The sequence below is a fragment of the Dreissena polymorpha genome, chromosome 6 (genome assembly GCF_020536995.1).
Source record: "Dreissena polymorpha isolate Duluth1 chromosome 6, UMN_Dpol_1.0, whole genome shotgun sequence".
In the NCBI taxonomy this organism is placed as follows: Eukaryota; Metazoa; Mollusca; class Bivalvia; order Myida; family Dreissenidae; genus Dreissena; species Dreissena polymorpha.
Window position 1 is genome coordinate 95210958 of NC_068360.1, and position 19926 is coordinate 95230883.

The 19926-nt window shown below is 36.8% G+C and overlaps 1 protein-coding gene and 1 long non-coding RNA gene across 2 annotated transcripts in view; one reads left to right on the forward strand and one right to left on the reverse strand.

The window, feature by feature from the left end:
• Window positions 1-19926, forward strand: part of LOC127835910 (hemicentin-1-like) — a 225199-nt gene that overhangs the window by 51474 nt on the left and 153799 nt on the right. The gene's annotated exons all lie outside the window — the stretch shown is intronic.
• On the reverse strand, window positions 11757-18586 carry LOC127834876 (uncharacterized). The gene is made up of 3 exons (XR_008028266.1): window positions 18543-18586; window positions 12169-12302; window positions 11757-11942 (listed from the first exon to the last, which is right to left on the reverse strand). It is a non-coding gene; the product is annotated as an uncharacterized LOC127834876 (long non-coding RNA).

The window sequence follows — 19926 nt, forward strand, 5'->3', positions numbered from 1 at the left end:
GTTTTAAAACATATTAAAGGTGTCCCGAACTTGCAATTTCTTGTAAGCGTTAAAAACAAGCTTTAAGTTAAGCTTACATCTGCGATTGTATTACTTATTAATAATGTTGAAAGCAATACCAAATAAACCAATTGTTAGATATGTATAAATCCAAGCGCTGAAGGCACTGTAGGTGTTCGCTGTTGTATAAGTTAAGACGCAACTCAGTTTTAAAAATTATGTTATAGCTTTTTATATTGCAAGTTTTAAATAAACACAACCCATTCAAAATTATAAAGAGTGTTTCTTAAAGCACAGGTCCATATGGTTTTTTTTTCAAATCATTAATAAAAAAACATAATTTAAGCTTCATTTTGGGAAAACTGGGCTTAATGCATATGCAATACTTGTCATCCCAGTACAATAGACTCTTAAAACGAAAAACAAAATCAGAAATGTCGTTCTTGATTAGCTTGTGCGCATAGGCTAAGCAGTGTGCACAGACTAATCTTATTTGACATGCATTAAGCCCCGTTTTCCCTGAAAGCAGCCAATATGTACAGATTTCAATGATAAACACTAGACTGGCCAATGTCGTCTTACAAGCTGTTAAACACTATAAGTAATATTTATACATACACTCACTGCAGTGTACCAGTGATGAACTATAAACAGACAAATGTATAATTATATTTATGAACTGGAAAGTCATGTAGATGGGTTACCCGAATAATCGCCGTACATATCCGTTACAGTATATAATTATATCATCTAGCGGGCTTACCCTATAACAGTTGTCCATGTCCGTTATTGCGTATCACTCTAGTTCTGCCCCTCGGGCCATGAAGCAGGTATACCCGACCACCCGATGTCCATGTGCGTTATTGCATATTACTCTGGTTCTGTCCCGGAAAGCCATGTAGCAGGTATACCCGACTACTCGATGTTCATGTCCGTTATTGCGTATTACTCTTGTTCTGCCCCGGAAAGCCATTTAGCGGGTATACCCGATGTTCATGTCCGTTATTGCGTATTACTCTAGTTCTGTACCGGAAATCCATGTAGCAGGTATACCCGACAACCCGATGTTCATGTCCGTTATTGCGTATTACTCTAGTACTGTACCGGAAAACCATGTAGCAGGTATACCCGACTACTTGATCTTCATGTCCGTTATTGCGTATTACTCTAGTTCTGTCCCGGAAAGCCATGTAGCAGGTATACCCGATGTTCGTGTCCGTTATTGCGTATTACTCTAGTTCTGTCCCGGAAAGCCATGTAGCAGGTATACCCGACTACTCGATGTTCATGTCCGTTATTGCGTATTACTCTTGTTCTGCCCCGGAAAGCCATTTAGCAGGTATACCCGATGTTCATGTCCGTTATTGCGTATTACTCTAGTTCTGTACCGGAAAGCCATGTAGCAGGTATACCCGACAACCCGATGTATATGTCCGTTATTGCGTATTACTCTAGTTCTGTCCCGGAAAGCCATGTAGCAGGTATACCCGATGTTCGTGTCCGTTATTGCGTATTACTCTAGTTCTGTCCCGGAAAGCCATGTAGCAGGTGTACCCGACTACCCGATGTTCGTGTTCGTTATTGCGTATTACTCTAGTTCTGTACCGGAAAGCCATGTAGCAGGTATACCCGACTACTCGATGTTCATGTCCGTTATTGCGTATTACTCTAGTTTTGCCCCGGAAAGCCATGTAGCAGGTTTATACCCGACTACCCGATGTTCATGTCCGTTATTGCGTATTACTCTAGTTCTGTCCCGGAAAGCCATGAAGCAGGTATACCCGACTACTCGATGTTCATGCCCGTTATTGCGTATTACTCTAGTTCTGCCCTGGAAAGCCATGTAGCAGGTATACTCGACTTCTCGATGTTCATGTTCGTTATTGCGTATTACTTAAGTTCTGTCCCGGAAAGCCATGACGCAGGTATACCCGACTACTCGATGTTCATGTCCGTTATTGCGTATTACTCTAGTTCTGCCCAGGAAAGCCATGTAGCAGGTATACCCGACTACCCGATGTTCATGTCCGTCATTGCGTATTACTCTAGTTCTGTCCCGTAAAGCCATGAAGCAGCTATACCCGACTACTCGATGTTCATGTCCGTTATTGCGTATTTCTCTAGTTCTGCCCCGGAAAGCCATGTAGCAGGTATACCCGACTACTCGATGTTCATGTCCGTGATTGCGTATTACTCTAGTTCTGCCCCGGAAAGCCATGTAGCAGGTATACCCGACTACTCGATGTTCATGTCCGTTATTGCGTATTACTCTAGTTCTGCCCCGGAAAGCCATGTAGCAGGTATACCCGACTACCCGATGTTCATGTCCGTTATTGCGTATTACTTTAGTTCTGTCCCGGAAAGCCATGTAGCTGGTATACTCGACTACTCGATGTTCATGTTCGTTATTGCGTATTACTCTTGTTCTGCCCCAGAAAGCCATGACGCAGGTATACCCGACTACTCGATGTTCATGTCCGTCATTGCGTATTACTCTACTTCTGTCCCGGAAAGCCATGTAGCAGGTATACCCGACTACCCGATGTCCATGTCCGTTATTGCGTTTCTCTCTAGTTCTGCCCCGGAAAGTCATGACGCAGGTATACCCGACTACTCGTTGTTCATGTCCATTATTGCGTATTACTCTAGTTCTGCCCCGGAAAGCAATGTAGCAGGTATACCCGACTACCCGAAGTCCATGTCCGTTATTGTGTATTACTCTAGTTTTGCCCCGGAAAGCCATGTAGCAGGTATACCCGACTACTCGATGTTCATGTCCGTTATTGCGTATTACTCTAGTTCTGCCCCGGAAAGCCATGTAGCAGGTATATCCGACTACCCGATGTGCATGTCCGTTATTGCGTATTACTCTAGTTCAGTCCCGGAAAGCCATGTAGAAGGTATACTCGACTACTCGATGTTAATGTCCATTATTGCGTATTACTCTAGTTCTGCCCCGGAAATCCATGTAGCAGGTACACCCGACTACCCGATGTCCATGTCCGTTATTGTGTATTATTCTAGTTCTGTCCCGCTAAAGCCATGTAGCAGGTATACCCGACTACCCGATGTTCATGTCCGTTATTGCGTATTACTCTAGTTCTGCACCAAAAAGCCATGTAGCAGGTATACCCGACTTCCCGATATTCGTGTCCGTTCTTTTGTATCATTCTTCGAGAACGTTACTGTGTTTACATTTTCTGTTATCATACGGTATTTTTTCAGGCTTTTGCCATCGCCCTGCTTCGACTTCAAGTCTGTGAGCATATACTCTTAATCGCGTTAACTTTTGAAATATTGACAACATTGAGATAAGGCAGAAATCTAAAATTTCCGTAAATGCAATAGTTTTTACCCCGTGTAGTTTGTTGTAACTCGGATATCCAATCTTGAACGTTTATATAAGATATTCGTTGTTAAAAAATAGATATAAAACAATTAACGTCCCCGACTCCCTGAAAATACCATGCCTCACCGAAACCTAAGGTTTTTAATATATGTTTAACAGATTTTACCCAAGAAACGTTTTCGGGATAAAGTTCAAGATCATGTAATAACATATTATAAACAATTTTGATACATTTAACATCATCAGATTGTAGATTTTATATAGGCTTTAGCTCGCGTGCAGCTTTTTGAATATTTTAGAAAATGCAGTTTGTGTACACGCTAATTCTACAAAATCGTGATAAATCAGTGTAATATAACCTTTATATATGAAATTTTGATTTATTACGCTTTGTTGTGCAAACCGATGACTATTATTGGGTTTATATTGTAGAGCACTCTCTTATTAAACATAAACATAGTTTTTTTTGTATTAATTTGTTACAATTTTTCCCATTTTCGATGCTAATAATATTGATATTTGCATAGCAATTTCGGGTAAAATTAATTCGGATATCGCTTGAAAATACAGTTCCAGATAAAGAACAGTTATATCAATACGGTCTAATGGTAAACACACAATGAGTAAGTTACACAGAACGAACTTGTGTATTAAAGGGGTGAAGTCGTTGTTTCTGTTCACTGTAATTTGGAAATAATTTAGCAGCTTAGCGATTTGTAATCAAAGCACTGAAAGGCTCAAAATTTGTCGCCTTATTTTAGTCCATTTCATTTTGTCATGTTTGGCTTAAATCGTTTAAATTTAAAGGTGCCTTATTTGTCTGAAACCGAGCGGATATTAACAAAACACATTTCACAATGTCAAGATTCAAGCATGTCTAAGTACTTCATCCATAACTCTTTAAATAAGTATATAATATATACTACTAAATGCTTATATTTGTTATGAATCACTTTTTTTAAACGATTTAAGGATCGTTTGTAAAGACACACAAAAAATGACAATAATTGGTCTTTGTCCAGAAGTGCAGCTTTATGGTTAGGCACACATATAGTTTAGAGAAAAAGCCTGGTGTAGTATCCTCATCCTATCAACAATGGGCTCATAAATGTGATTTAAGTAAAAACCTTTAATGAGTCACCATTAAAATTTTAATGATAATTAACATGGAGAAAAATCCTTCAGGCGAGATATCGTGTTGCTAAAGACGTTCATAGCTCTCTGTTTGGTGTTTTTGGAACATCACTATTGTTTCATTATACAATGCAAATTGAATCAGCGTTACTCCTTATAATTCAATTTAATAAAATATAACATTTTTTATTGTTAGTAAAAAGTCAAAATGATGTAAATGTAATATTTACTGCCATTTTAATGCCCCAATTCCTAAAGCTAATATACTTAAATTATACCCTGACCATGATATCAAACCGAGACACTGGCTTTTGCATGAACGGAAGTTGATAAATTATATTTAACAACAATAATTAAAACATTTTTAATATATTTATTTTGTTTAACATACACATCATTGCAACATTAGCATGGCTTTTCTTGAATTGCTCCACAAGCCGCCAGAAACAATGAAAGAGACATTTAAGGCCAAGTAAATTATAGCACATGGAACTTATTTTAACAAGCATTTGATGAACTGATATCCATCTTCAAAAGAACAAACTCATTTAATCTCAACCAGTGTGATGATATTAAATTGAATTTAATACAATTTTATGCAATGGCTCCACACAGACTAAATTCCTCAATAACAATCAATTAAGATTCCATAAATCTAGAGTTGATCCCAATACAACTTGCAAGTGTACAGAATGATATTAAACATTCATTTTAAAGAGACTCTGGCTATGAATAATATATTTTATACAATACAAACGTGTCATGCTTATTCATATTCGTACAATTAACAAAATAAAACTAAAACACAAAATTGATAAAAAAATAAATAAAATGGTTGCTTCATTGGACAAATCATCTTTATATAGTGGTCAATTGTGCCAATTTATTGTAAAATCACATAAAATGCTTGACAAAGTTGTGGTCCAAACACAACTTTACTTTACCATGTTTTTAAAGGAATTAAGGTGAACCCACTTCTTGGTGACCATGACCTTGCCATGGCATCGATGACAATTTGCATCAATATCCATAATAGATTATAGTCATATACCAGCTTAAATACAATGTAATATCAGTGTCCCAAAGAACTTTCTTTTTCAATATTCTGTGACAAAAACAAGAACTGACTCCAGAGGATGACACATGCCCCTGCTGGTGTTTTGACATTTGGGATAGGGACCTTGGTCAAACGCGCGACAGACCAGCTGCACCTTTTAATGCACAATACGTAAAGAGACCTGAGCCGAACGCGTAACTTCGTCTTTTGTGCTACACATTTGTACCAAGTTATTTGAAAAGCAATCCATTGATAACAAAGATGTTGACACGCCTTTAAATGCTGATCATGAAATATGATCATGAAAGTCTAAGTGTGACCTTGACCTTTGACCTGTGGAACTGGGTCTTGCACGTGACACTTCGTCATATTGTGCTTTACATTTGTGCCACGTCAATTTAAAATCCATCCACTGATGACAAAAATATGGACAGGACTATATCAAATATGCACTATCTTAAAATATTACCTTACTTGGCTAATTGTGACATTGACCTTTGACAAACATATGGACCAGACACATCTATAAATGCACATCATGAAATATAAGCTTGAAAGTCTAAGTGTGACCTTGACATTTAGCTAGGGACCTAGGTCTTTCAATCATTACTTCCTCATACTGTTTTTTACATATTCGCCACGTCATTTTAAAATCCATCCATCAATGACAAATAAATCGACAAAACAGGCCAATCAATGTAGAATCTTGAAATATGACCTTAAAAGGCTAATTGTGACCTTGAACTTTGAGACACAGACCGGGGTCTTGCACGTGACACTTCCTATCACTGTGCTTCACATTTTTGACAGGTTATTTAAAAATCCATCCATAAGTTACAAAGATATAAACGAGACACACAATTGTGGACAGATATACTGGCCAACATACGGTTAAAAAATTATATGCCAGCCTTTAGACATAAAAATTCATCTCTTTTCTTAATGCATGTCATACAAATATTTCTCCTATATAAAATTTCAATCAAGCCGCTCCTCTTTTTACAAGCCAATACCTGTAGGGTGTAATACACCAGGACTTGATCTTGTGTAGTTTATCAGCACTGGACCTTCTTGTGTCTGGTCAGTTACTCTAAATTAATAAATGTATAAATAAATATTATAATTTAACAATACTATTCATTCGTAAATTAAATCTTATATTATATTGTGTATATATAGAACAGAGGTTATTTCACAATGGAAATTCTTGTGTGCAGTGGAACTTTAAAGTTGTAGTAAAACCTTCTTGAATACAAGAGGGCCTAAAAGGCTCAAAGTCGCTCACATGAGAAAACAAAGAACTGACCAGTTCTGTGAAGCCAAAGATGTCATTAGAACAAATGTTCTGACCAACTTTCATGAAGAGTGAACAATAAATGTAACTTGTATAGTTATAACAAGGTTTTACAATAGCCATATAAGGATAAATTACATGGCAGCCACGTTTTTCAACCGACCTGAACCATTTTCGTACACATCCAAGATATCATTCAACAAATATTCTGACCAAGTTTCATGACCATTGGAAAATAAATGTGACTTTAAGAGTGTTAACAAGTTTTTACTAAAGTCATATAAGGAAAAATGCCCCGCCCTCTGGTGGCAATGTTTTTTTAACCAATCGCAACCTTTTTCAAACTTGTCCAAGATATCATTGGGACAAATCTTCTGACCAAGTTTCATGAAGATCGGACAATGAATGTGGCCTCTCGAGTGTTAACAAGGTTTTACTATAGCCCTATATTGCCATATTATGAAAATGCACCTCCCCCTGGCAGTCATGTTTTTCAACCAAATCGGAACAATTTGTGAACTCATTAAAGCTATCATTAAGACAAATCTTCTGACCAAGTTTCATGAAGGTCGGACAATACATGTGGCCTCTAGAGTGTTAACAAGGTTTCACTTTAGCCATATCAGGAAAAATGCACCCCCCCTGGCAGCCATGTTTTTCAACCAACCGGAACCATTTTCAACTCATCCAAGATATTATTAACACAAATCTTCTGATTAAGTTTCATGAAGATTGGACAAAAAATGCAGCCTCTAGTGTTAACATGGTTTTACTATAGCCATATAAGGAAAAATGCCCCGCCCCCTTGAGGGCATGTTTTTCAAGCAATCGTTACCATTTTCGAACTCGTCCAAGATATCATGGAGACTAATCTTCTGACCCATTTCATGAAGATCGGATATAAAATGTGGCCTCTAGTGTGTTAACAAGACAAATGTTGACGCCGCACGACGCACAACGGCCTAGTGACATAGACCTTCAAGATATTAACACCATAATCAATAGTGGTCTTCCTCTAGTAGTAAGCAACAACCAAATATGAGAATGAGGGACAGACAGAACTTAAGATATCCCTTCAACAAGGCTTTCACATAAAGGAAGTATGTTTATGACCTTTACCTTCGAGGAATCAACACAAAATTCAATAGGGGTCTTCCTCTGGTGGCGAGCAGCATGTCATGTGATTGATGAAGATTGTTCAGGGTTATATCCGGAAATTCAAGTTCAGTGCTGTTTCTCTTATCGATCAAGAGGGTTGAAGTCACATTTGCTTCAAATTCTGCACTCAGGTCCCAAGTCATCCCTAAACCTGTAATGCAGGAACGTTGACTCGCATGAGCAGCAATACTTAAGGTAAAGTAGTAGTTAAAACAATCCACGTGTCCAACTATATGTAACAACAATCTCCTAGTATAGATATAGTACAATTAAATAATCTTCAAAATATAATCATACAATTGGTTTTTTTACCGATCAAACTTTATTATATTAATCATTATTCAGTGTTAATCATATTTACACATAGTAAGACATTGATATATAGTCTCAATATAGCCCCTACGCACTGTTCTTGAAGTATGTGTATATATGTATAAAAGTTCTGAAGTTTTCTTCTTTCCCACTTAGGCATTTTTCGTTGAGAAGAATAAAGAAAAGCTTCTTAGACCTGGCAAAAAACATACACAAAGATGAAACACTATGGTTATATCAAATACTCCAAGAGGTTATATTAGTAGGATAATACAATTGCCATCCCCAGATGGCACGCTCCACTTTTCTCAGTGTTAAATAGTCTAGGTGTCAGTAGGTGAAGCCTTTAGTATTTAAGTAGCATGCTCCTGTGAAATCAGTATCCAAACTCAACATCCCATGTTGAAACAGGGGCCGAATTATAGCAAAATTGAATGCCTTGTGACATTGAACATGCACTCATTTAAAACAAATTTTCTTGGAACATATTTTTAAATGGCCACGACACAAAAAGGTTATTAAAGCATGACAAACATTTCAAAGGCAAGAAAGGGTTTTAACATTAAATTTAGGGTTATGTGTCACACCAGTATTGACCGGTTTTAACCGGGTATTGACTGCCGGCCCGGTCAATATGCCAACCCTGCTATGTGACCCTTAGTTTAAATATAAATATAAATGCTGACACCCCTGGTGGCAGCCACATCAGTAGCAATTGATTTGCCCATTTGAAGTCTTAGTGCAGAAAATAGGTCAATGTCAAGATCAAACTGAAGTCTAGTGATGTGGGTGTATAGAAACGGTTCAAAGATAAAATACACGCAACTGTGAAAATTTTGTAGCAAACGGTATTGATGTCATATGAAATGCACCATTTTGGTTAACCAAGACGTTTATAATTCTTAATTAAAGTGCAAAAGTAGGTCATTTTAAAGTTCCAAATATGGTCATGTGATTTAGGAGTGTTGAAAGTGTGCATAGATACAGGGCTTTTTCACCTAATAAAACAGAGGCGATGGCAGGCTACTTCACAATTCCAAAAAGTATTTATTTTTTCACAATTTTGAGCTAAAAATTCACAACTAAATGAACACTCAATAGTATCAATTTATATATACCAATGACACAACTGAAATGTGTTGTTACTTTTCATGTATCACAATGTAGTTCTTTGATCTTGGGCTCAATAAAAAATGCAGATGTGTTTAATATAGATAATGGGTAAACTACAGTCTGCATTATAATTTTAAAACAATGTTCACAACTGTGTTGATAATATTGTTCAAATTCACAATTTTGACAAAATAATGTGCCAATTTTCATAATGTGCTAGGGCATCTTCACAAATTTGGGTGAAAAACCCCTGAGATAACAATCATGCAAGCGTCAATGCTTGTAGAAAACAGTTTTGATGTAAGACAAAAAAGTCTTTTTGGGATACCAGTAACCAAGAATTGGGATGTCAAAGTCTTGTCTGGTTTATTTTTTGGTGTTTTCATTTCATATAAACTTATATTTGTTAATGCAGCATCAACATACTAAAACAATATCCCCGAAAGAGAAAGATAATGCATTTGGATATCAACAGTACTTTCGTTTTGACAAATGACGACAGAAATAATTCGATTTACGATGTGAATCTTTATATCTTTGTAACTTATGAATGGATTTAGTGCAGATTCGTTCATGCGACACAAAGACGCTATTTTGTTTTACGGATCATTTCGGCCTAGAGGTCTGGGTGAGTCATGTAAAATATCGAATATAATATATATTTTTTATAAACAACTGGTAGCAAGATGAGTTGCAGATAATTTGTCAGTTACTCAGTAACCACACTTTAACTAAAACTCGTTTGACCTGTTAATTCTTTTCAGCTCAATGCAACAGTGAAAAATGCCCATAATATCACTTTAACTGTAATTTCAATTAATTCCATACAACACATACAGACAAAATTCTTAATTTCAATCAATTTAGGGCCATAAATATGGAACTGAGCCCAAAATAACTTGCAAGTGTTCCACAAAAATATGACACTTAATATTAATTTCAAATTTCTTGACATTTCATCAGTAGTTATTAAAAAACAGTTCATGGAAGGAAATAATACTAAATTTTAATCAATTAAGGGGCATAACTCTTGAGATACCAAGCTGATCCTGACAAAATGTATGCATGCACCACCGCCGTATGACACAGAAATCTTTTTTGTTTCATTAAATTTCAACCACTTGTTACTGCAAAACAGCTCTGGACTGACTAAATTAATTATATTTTAATTTATTAAGGGGGCATACATGTAACTCTAGAAATACCAAGGCTGTCTAAACAGAATTTGCATGTGCACCACCACCGTACAATGATACATATGTATATAAGTTTCATGAACTTCTATGCAATCGTAACTAAGAAACTGCTCCGTACAGAAAAAAATCTTCAATTTCAATCAAAGGGGTATAACTCTGGAGTTACAGAATTTGGGCTTGCACCACAGCAGTATGATGATACATACTTTAAGTTTCAATAACCTCCATGCAATAGTTACTGAGAAACAGCTTGGAATAGGAAACACAAATCTTAAATCAATTAAGGGGCCATAACTCTGTAGTTACCAAGGCTATCCAAGAAAATCTACGCGTGCACCACTTTATCATAATGATGCATATTTATCATAATTTTCATGAACCTCCGTGCAATAGTTTCTGAGGAACAGCTGAAGACAGAAAAAAACACACCTCAATTTCAATCAATTGAGGGGACAAAACAGAATTTACCCGTGCACCATCGCAGTAGCATACTACACATTTATATTAATTTTCATGAAATTCCATGCAATATTTACTGAGAAACAGTTTCAACGAAAAAAAAGTGACAACATTCATTAATTTCAGTAAAATAAAAGCGCTTAACTCTGGAAATACCAGACCGACCCCAACAAAATAAACACATGCACCACCGCAGCACAATGATATACATTTATGGTATGTTTCATGAAATCCCATGGAATAGTTAATGAGAAAGAGCTCCAGACGGAAAAGTGTGACTCAAGGATGAACGGAAAACGCCAAAACAATATCCCTCCGCCTTCGGCAGGGGATAAAAACTATACCAAATGTGAAGACTGAGCATCACACAGAACTTAAAATATCACTTGGACATGGCGATCACATAAAAAAACAATGTAAATGTGACTTTGTGACCTTGACCTTTGAGGTATCAACCTCAAAATCTATAGGGGCCTTCCTCTATTGGTAAGAAACAATTATACTAAATTAGAGAATATAAGTGTCAAAGACAACTTATGTTATCTCTCAGACACGGTTTACTGACAGACAGACCAACTGTAATGCCCAAACATGTCCAAAGCTCCTCTCCTTTATATTTAGAGTGTCTTTGCTGTTATAAATTTATACTTCACATCACGCCCTCAGTAAGTTACCTCTTCCAGACTGTGGTGAGGTTGCTCCCAGGCTGCATGTACAGGTTGTTCTACTCGTTCATCTATACCAGGAAGAGCTTGTTGTTGCTGAAGATACCGCGACTAAACTGCCGATCCATGTAGCCTTTAGATTCACCCAGAATGCTATTGATTAGGGATTGGGAATGTGGCATTTGTAGGGAAAATGTCCATTCCACTGAAATCAATCTGTCTGTTGTTGGATTTTGTAAAATTATGTTAGATTACTTCTAATTAATTATTTCAATACAATTTTTATAGCTAGCTGGATTAAAATTGTAAATCTTCCAATATATGTTGAAGGCTAAAAATTCCAAAAGCATCTATCTAAAACCGCTCAAAAACAATAATTATAACTCCAGAAACATACCCATGAACCAGTTTTCACAATGTGGAATACTTACAAGTCTTCCTTGCAGAAAAGAACAAGTCGACATTCACTGGGGGGAGGTCATGCCCTGCCATGAAAGTAATTGAGAGTCCCTCGGTAAGCTGCGAAATGCACCTCCAATATTGTTCGATCCATCCTTAGGCAGTCCTACATGCATAAAGATAATTACGAGTTTTAAATTTTGTGTTCAGATAGTTAACTATCAAATGATTATCCATAAGATGCACTCTTGGCAGAACACAAGTAGCAGTATAAAAGAGAGAGTATGGACTGTTGCGGGGCCAGACCAACATGTTGGGTCAGAGCTATAGTAACACCAGTGTTATTAAAAGGGGGCAAACAATTGTTTTAAGTTTTCTTGAATTTGCAAATGGTTTAAAATACATTGAGGTTTAAGGAAAAGGCACACTTTCAAAATAAGATTGAGGTCCTTCCATATCTGAGGTAAAGAAAGATCCAGAGCAAAATAAGAGGGTGCTGTTTTTATGTTGCCCCCTTTAAGCAGTCATAACTTCATAAATTGTGAAGTGAATGAACTGGGTCTTATTAAATGACAAAATGGTTTTCCTTTTTTAAAATGCACAGAACATGCAATGTTTTAACAAATGCTGAATCTTGACCTACACCTTAACCACCTGTGTCAGGGAGCTGTACTAAAACAGTGTCAATAACTGAGAAGTGAGTGTACCAACCACAGCTCTAGTTGGACAACCGTACAATTGGACACTTATACTGCCTTGGGCTTGGCCTTAAATTATGTACTAACACGTAATTACTTCAAATCATCATTCCTCAAATAGTTGCAGTTCTGGTGCTTAACATGAAACCATTGCATAATTAAATCAATAAAATTGTTATTCTCTTGTATTTATCCCAAAAAGGTGGGGATATTGTGGTTAGCTCCGCCATCCGTCTGTCTGTCCGTCCTGGCGACAATCTCCTCCTACACTATAAGCACTAGAACCTTGAAACTTACACACATGGTAGCTATGAGCACAATGTGCGACCCTGCACTATTTGGAATTTTGATCTGACCCCTGGGTCAAAAGTTATGGGGGTTGGGGTGGGGCCAGGTCAGAGATTTTCACTATTTTTTTTAGGTTATTTTACATTAACTTCGTCATTTCTACACCGATTTATTTCAAATTGATACTGGACCTCTCTTATGACAATACGGGCAATCTCAACCATGCATGGCCCCATTCCCAACCATGGGGCGCCCCGCCCACATAGGCCACACCCACCCAAAATTGCATTTTACTATAACTTCTTCATTTCTACACGGATTCACTTCAAATTGATACTGAACTTCTCTTATGACAATACGGTCAATCTCAACTATGCATGGCTTCATTACCAACCCTGGGGCGCCCCGCCCACATAGACCACACCCACCCAAAATTGCCTTTTACTATAATTTCTTCATTTCTACACCGATTCACTTCAAATTGATACTGAACCTCTCTTATGACAATACCGTCAATCTCAACTATGCATAGCCCCATTACCAGCCCTGGGGCCCCGCCCACATAGACCACACCCACACAAAACTGCCTTTTACTATAATCTCTTCATTTCTACACCGATTCACTCAAATTGATACTGAACTTCTCTTATGACAATACGGTCAATCCTAACTATGCATGGCCCCATTACCAACCCTGGGGCGCCCTGCCCACATAGGTCACACCCACCCAAAATTGCCTTTTACTATAATTTCTTAAAATTGCTTAAAAATTGCTTGGATGTGGCCAGGGACCTGGTAATTTAGGGTGACACAGCGTCTTATGATGGGGATCATTTGTAGCAAGTTTCAATATTTTTTTTGTAATTTGTTCATGGCCTGTTTTTTTATTCAATTTGTTTATGTTTATGCTGTATTTCGATTGTATTGTGTTTACAGTAAAGAAGATAAACACGAAACATTAAAAAAGTGGGTGGGGTATGGAAAATATCAAAAGATTTGGCAAATTTAATAGAAGTTCGATATTTTTAAAGGGTGCTGGACGTTTCGTGCCACTACCAGTTTGTGCCACTGATATTTGTGTAGGAGGGCATTGGACGTTTCGTCCCACTGATAATATATAGGCGGGTAGGTGTGAATAATACCGTATAGGTGTGAAATCATAACAGGAAACTTTCGCACCTTTGATTGTAACATCTGTTCAATGGGAAAATAACTTTTTTTACATTTTATTTCAAGATTGTTTAAGAGTCAATTTAAATGCTTCATATAATACATTAACAATACATTACATAAATATATTAAAACATTTTCAATTAATTGACATTAACCATATCAAAAGTGAATGCATACATACATTTTAACAATATATAGATTGATTACATAAATATATTCAAACAATTGCAATAAATTGACATTAACAACATCAGAAGTGAATGGATACATACATTTTAAACAAATAAATAGCATCCTACCCAATCTGGTGGGATTATCTTGTGTTGGCAGAGATAACATAAATATATAGAAACATTTGCAATAAATTGACATTAACAATATCAGAAAATAAAGCATGCATACATTTTAATTTCTAGATTGATTACATAAATATTCAAACATGGTTTTAATACACATATACAAAAGTGCACAAATTTAGAAACACCAATACAACAGCATACTATCCTATCATATACATACATAAATCATATATACAATGTAATGCATTTCAGAAGTCCTCATCATGGATGTCATCCTGGGTTGTGCTCGGTCCCAGCCCGATGATATGGCTGCACGCTCTCAGCAGTTGAGTAGTTGTCATGTCATCGTCTTCGTACTTCTCCCAGATCTCTAAGAGTCGCCCGTGCACTTCTTTGAAGATTTTGTGTACCCGAGTCAGGGCGTGCTCCGACACAAGTCGGATTGTCAGATCCACTGTTTCTGCCTCACGGCGCATCAGGGGGACTAGCACGTAAAACCCTAAGTCGGGACGCCCTGCTCGACCGTTGATTCTGCCATGCCATCCTGGAAAAAAGAAACTATGATGTTTATTGGTTTTTATATAATAATATTTAAATTATAACTATCATATGAAAATATGATATATTAGTTTTTATAAGAACAGCAGAAGGTCCTATCTTCTACCTCATCTGAACGGGAGTCCATCGATAGGTCTGACAATACAGAAATGTCATTTGTAGCCTCTGGTACTTCTGGCGGAACATCCATAGGGATCTCCACTATCTCCAGTACCTCTGGCGTTACATCTATCGGGAAATCCACTATCGCCGGTACCTCTGGTGGAACTTCCATTAGTCGGCTACATTCGCAGCATTTCCACAACGACGACATTCCCTTTCATCATTTTCGATACTGTCAGAGACTGACACCAGTCTCACACGACAGATGCTGCCATCTTTCACATTCATCGCATGAGATGGCTTTATCTTCTTCCCCAACATTCCGTGCACAGTACACACAAGGATATTCGCAAGCCATTACTGGTTTTGTGAATTCATCGAACAACACACGTATTATATACTGTGTGTTCAACTGACTTAATTTACTCTTTCAGTGAATTACACAGTTTGTATCATATTTAAAGCGGTGAGTTGTTTACTAATTGGTAACTAATTGGCCATTAAAGGCCCGTGTCGGTAAATTAAAGGCCGAAGTCGGTAATTAATTGTTTGCTAATTACGTAGACACATACGGCTAATTGAAAGTTTGTAAGTCGATAGTAAGGCATAAGCTAACTCTTTAAAGAAAAAGACCAACTTTATTTCAAATTGTATTATTGTTCATTCATGTTATATATTATTATTTATGTACATAATGCATTCAATTGAAGCATAGAAAACAAGAGCACCGCCTTGCGGGTGCAGACCGCTCATCTATTTTCTTTTTAAAGGTGAAGGGACTCTCATTTTCAATCACAAAGGAGGGAGGGGTGGAGTGAAGTTGGGTGTATAGTGTGGGGGTGTGGACATTTATTACATTATTTTCCACAAATGCGGAAAAAAATGCAAAAAAACAAACAAAAAAACATGGGGGTGGGGGGGTTGGCGGGATTCTTGGGTGCGATGGTTGGACGGTATTTAAAACATAAAATAATAAAAATAAATATTTGTGTTTTTTAACCGTTTAAAAAAAAATGAAATTTGGGGGGGGGGTATAGTGTGAGGGTGTGGTGGTTATTTGTGAGATGATCTTAAAAAAAAAAAAAAAAAAAATAGGGGGGGGGATTCGGGTGGGGGGAGGGGGGGGGGGGGTGGATTTCTTGGGTGCGAAGGATGACGGTATTTCAAACATAAAATAATAAAAATAAATATTTGTGTTTTTTAACCGTTTAAAAAAAATAATTTGGGGGGGGGGGTGGGGTGGAGGGAGGTATAGTGTGAGGGTGTGGTGGTCATTTGTGAGATGATCTTAAAAAAAAAAAAAAAAATAGGAGGGGGATTCGGGGGGGGGGGGCACGGGGGATGGTTTGGGTGGAGTCTATTGTGGTATGTCAGGTAAGAGTAGTTTTGTCAAAGTATCAATCAAATCTAATCATAAATAAAGAAGTTATGGCAATTTTAGCAAAATGTAATAATTTGACCTTGAGAGTCAAGGTCATTCAAAGGTCAAGGTAAAATTCAACTTGCCAGGTACAGTAACCTCATGATAGCATGAAAGTATTTGAAGTTTGAAAGCAATAGCCTTGATAGTTAAGAAGTAAAGTGGATCGAAACACAAAATTTAACCATATATTCAAAGTTACTAAGTCAAAAAAGGGCCATAATTCCGTAAAAATGACAACCAGAGTTATGCAACTTGTCCTTTTACTGTACCCTTATGATAGTTTGCGAGTGTTCCAAGTATGAAAGCAATATCTTTGATACTTTAGGGGTAAAGTTGACCAAAACACAAAACTTAACCAAATTTTCAATTTTCTAAGTATAAAGGGCCCATAATTCCGTCCGAAATGCCAGTCAGATTTACATAACTTTGCCTGCACAGTCCCCTTATGATAGTTAATAAGTGTTGCTATTATGAAAGCAATAGCTTTGATACTGTATGAATAAAGTGGACCTAAACACAAAACTTAACCAAATTTTCAATTTTCTAAGTATAAAAAGGGCCCATAATTCTCTCAAAATGCCAGTCAGAGTTACATTACTTCTCCTGCACAGTCCACTTATGATAGTAAGTGTTGCAAGTATGAAAGCAATAGCTTTGATACATAACCAAAATTTTCAATTTTCTAAGTATAAAAAGGGCACATAATTCTGTTAAAAAGACACGCCAGAGTTATCTAACTTTGTCTGCCTTATCCCCTCATGATAGTAAGTAAGTGTACCAAGTTTGAATGCAATAGCATTGATACTTTCTGAGAAAAGTGGACCTAAACGCAAAACTTAACCAAAATTTTCAATTTTCTAAGTATAAAAATGGGCACATAATTCTGTCAAATTGCACACCAGAGTTATCTAACTTTGCCTGCCCAGTCCTCTCATGATAGTTAGTAAGTGTACCAAGTTTGAATGCAATAGCATTGATACTTTCTGAGAAAAGTGGACCTAAACACAAAACTTAACCGGACGCCAACGCCGACGCCAAGGTGATGACAATAGCTCATAATTTTTTTTCAAAAAATAGATGAGCTAATAACAGCATTTCATGTTTTATATTTATTAAACACAATGAACTATGCACACATGTTTTTATACTAACAATAAATCATTTATTTTATTATTACAAGCACATAAACATGATTCATAAAAAATAACAACACTCTATGCTTTATATTCATCTCATACAATACACTATTTACAAATATTAGTATACTAACGATAAATCATTTTATTTGTTTGCTATTAATAATTATAAATGTCAACATAGTTGTAATTTTCTACATTTATATACACCCCAATATCATTCACACCTATACGGCATTATTCACCCCTATCCGCCTATATGTTATCAGTGGGACGAAACGTCTACCCCTTTTCAACACAAATATCAGTGGCACGAACTGGTAGTGGCACGAAACGTCCATAAACCTTTTTAAACGCTATTCTTAAAAAAAGGACGAAAGGCTTCAGGGCAAAACATGAAAAAAGAGAAACATTGGCAAATGAATATATGGATACAATACTCTGGTAAAGAAATCCCGGTCTTTAAAATACAATCGTTGCTAACCATACTAGGGTACCCCATCTTTTTTTATTTCAGTTAAGTTTGAGTAAAAGGTCCTGTGGAGATCGATCCAGCCTAAGTAGGTCAGTTGAAAATAAATACGCTTCAAACCCAACTAAAATATAGCAAAATCAGATTTCTTAATTTAAAAAAGTCTCTGTAGCATGAACTTGAATTTTCCTGCTTACACATCAACAAAAACAACAGATGGAAAATAGATTCATTCAATAAAGTTTAAACTTACGAACCGCATTCAGTGACAATGGCGTCCATTTTAACACAGTCTGTAGTGTAGGTATCACGTGCAACTTTCTTGTTAGGAGCATGCGCAGAGTTTTTGACGGCCGTAGACCATCCGCCTAGTGTTTTATTGTAAACAGGAACATACGCCAAACATGTAGGTTCTATATTTTGCTGTGCGGTGAACTGCATGATGTGTGTGTTTTTCTCATGATTCATTTTCGTACTGGATTATAAACGTGCAAAACCACTTAAGATTAAAAACATGAATAACAACGTGAATACAATTATTAATATTAACGAAGGTAAAAACAAGTCACTTTGTTAAATAAGAATATTTGCACAAAACAAAACTAAATGCATTGAAATATGTGTGCTATATTTAAAAACACACACAATCAAACATAATTTAAATACGTTTGATGTGATGTTTAAGAAAGAGACGCTTAAAAAACTGTATTGGATATTAAAAAAACGCTCTTGAGTTAGAGCATACACCGTTGCATAAATGATTGAGTAACCGTTTACACGGAATATGCGTTACACACAACATCAACAGACTATCTGGAACTTCAAGAAAATACAAATCGCTCATTATGCAAGCTTTGGAAGACAACAATCAGAACGAACAAACAGGCACAATGCGTACCGACATAGTGTGCTTTTTTCTCTTTCAGAATATAAACACGGATTTGATAATCAATACGTGATAAATTTAGGCAATGGAAACAGTCATCGCATCCTGCTCTGATAAAATTTCAACGGGGTCAAGAACACTTGAGTCTGCAACATTACTAACTACATTCAACGATACAGAACGGAATGTTTCGTTGGAAAAGATTTCAATAATTTATGTTTATACTTCAGGTCCTATTTTTGATGCATATGAACGGCTTGCTTTAGATGTTTATATTTATCCTATAAGTCTGCTTATTGCATTTATGTTTATTGGACTTATTGGTAACGGTTTCGTGTTGTATATATTCTCTAAACAATGGGAACGGAGTAAAACATCCGTGTTTATCATTACATTGGCCGCGTTGGAAGCCATATACATATGACTATGATATTTTCTGCAAGATCTCCAGATGCTTGTCCTTCATTGTCAAGGCCAACTATTCATTTGTCCTGATCACTGTGGCATACGACCGCTACCTCATGGTATGTAAGCCACTCAAGAGGATCACATATGGACAGCGTTACGCCACGAGAGCCTGCATTGGAGTAAGTCTTCTGGCTATTGCCACACAATGGCCTTCAATTTTCATCTACGGAACGCACACATTCCAATTACCATTTCCAAGAGGCAACGACGAAAGTTTCTTTACACATTTAACGAACTCAACAGCGTTCTACGTCAACCTTACGAACGTACAATATGTTTTACAAGGA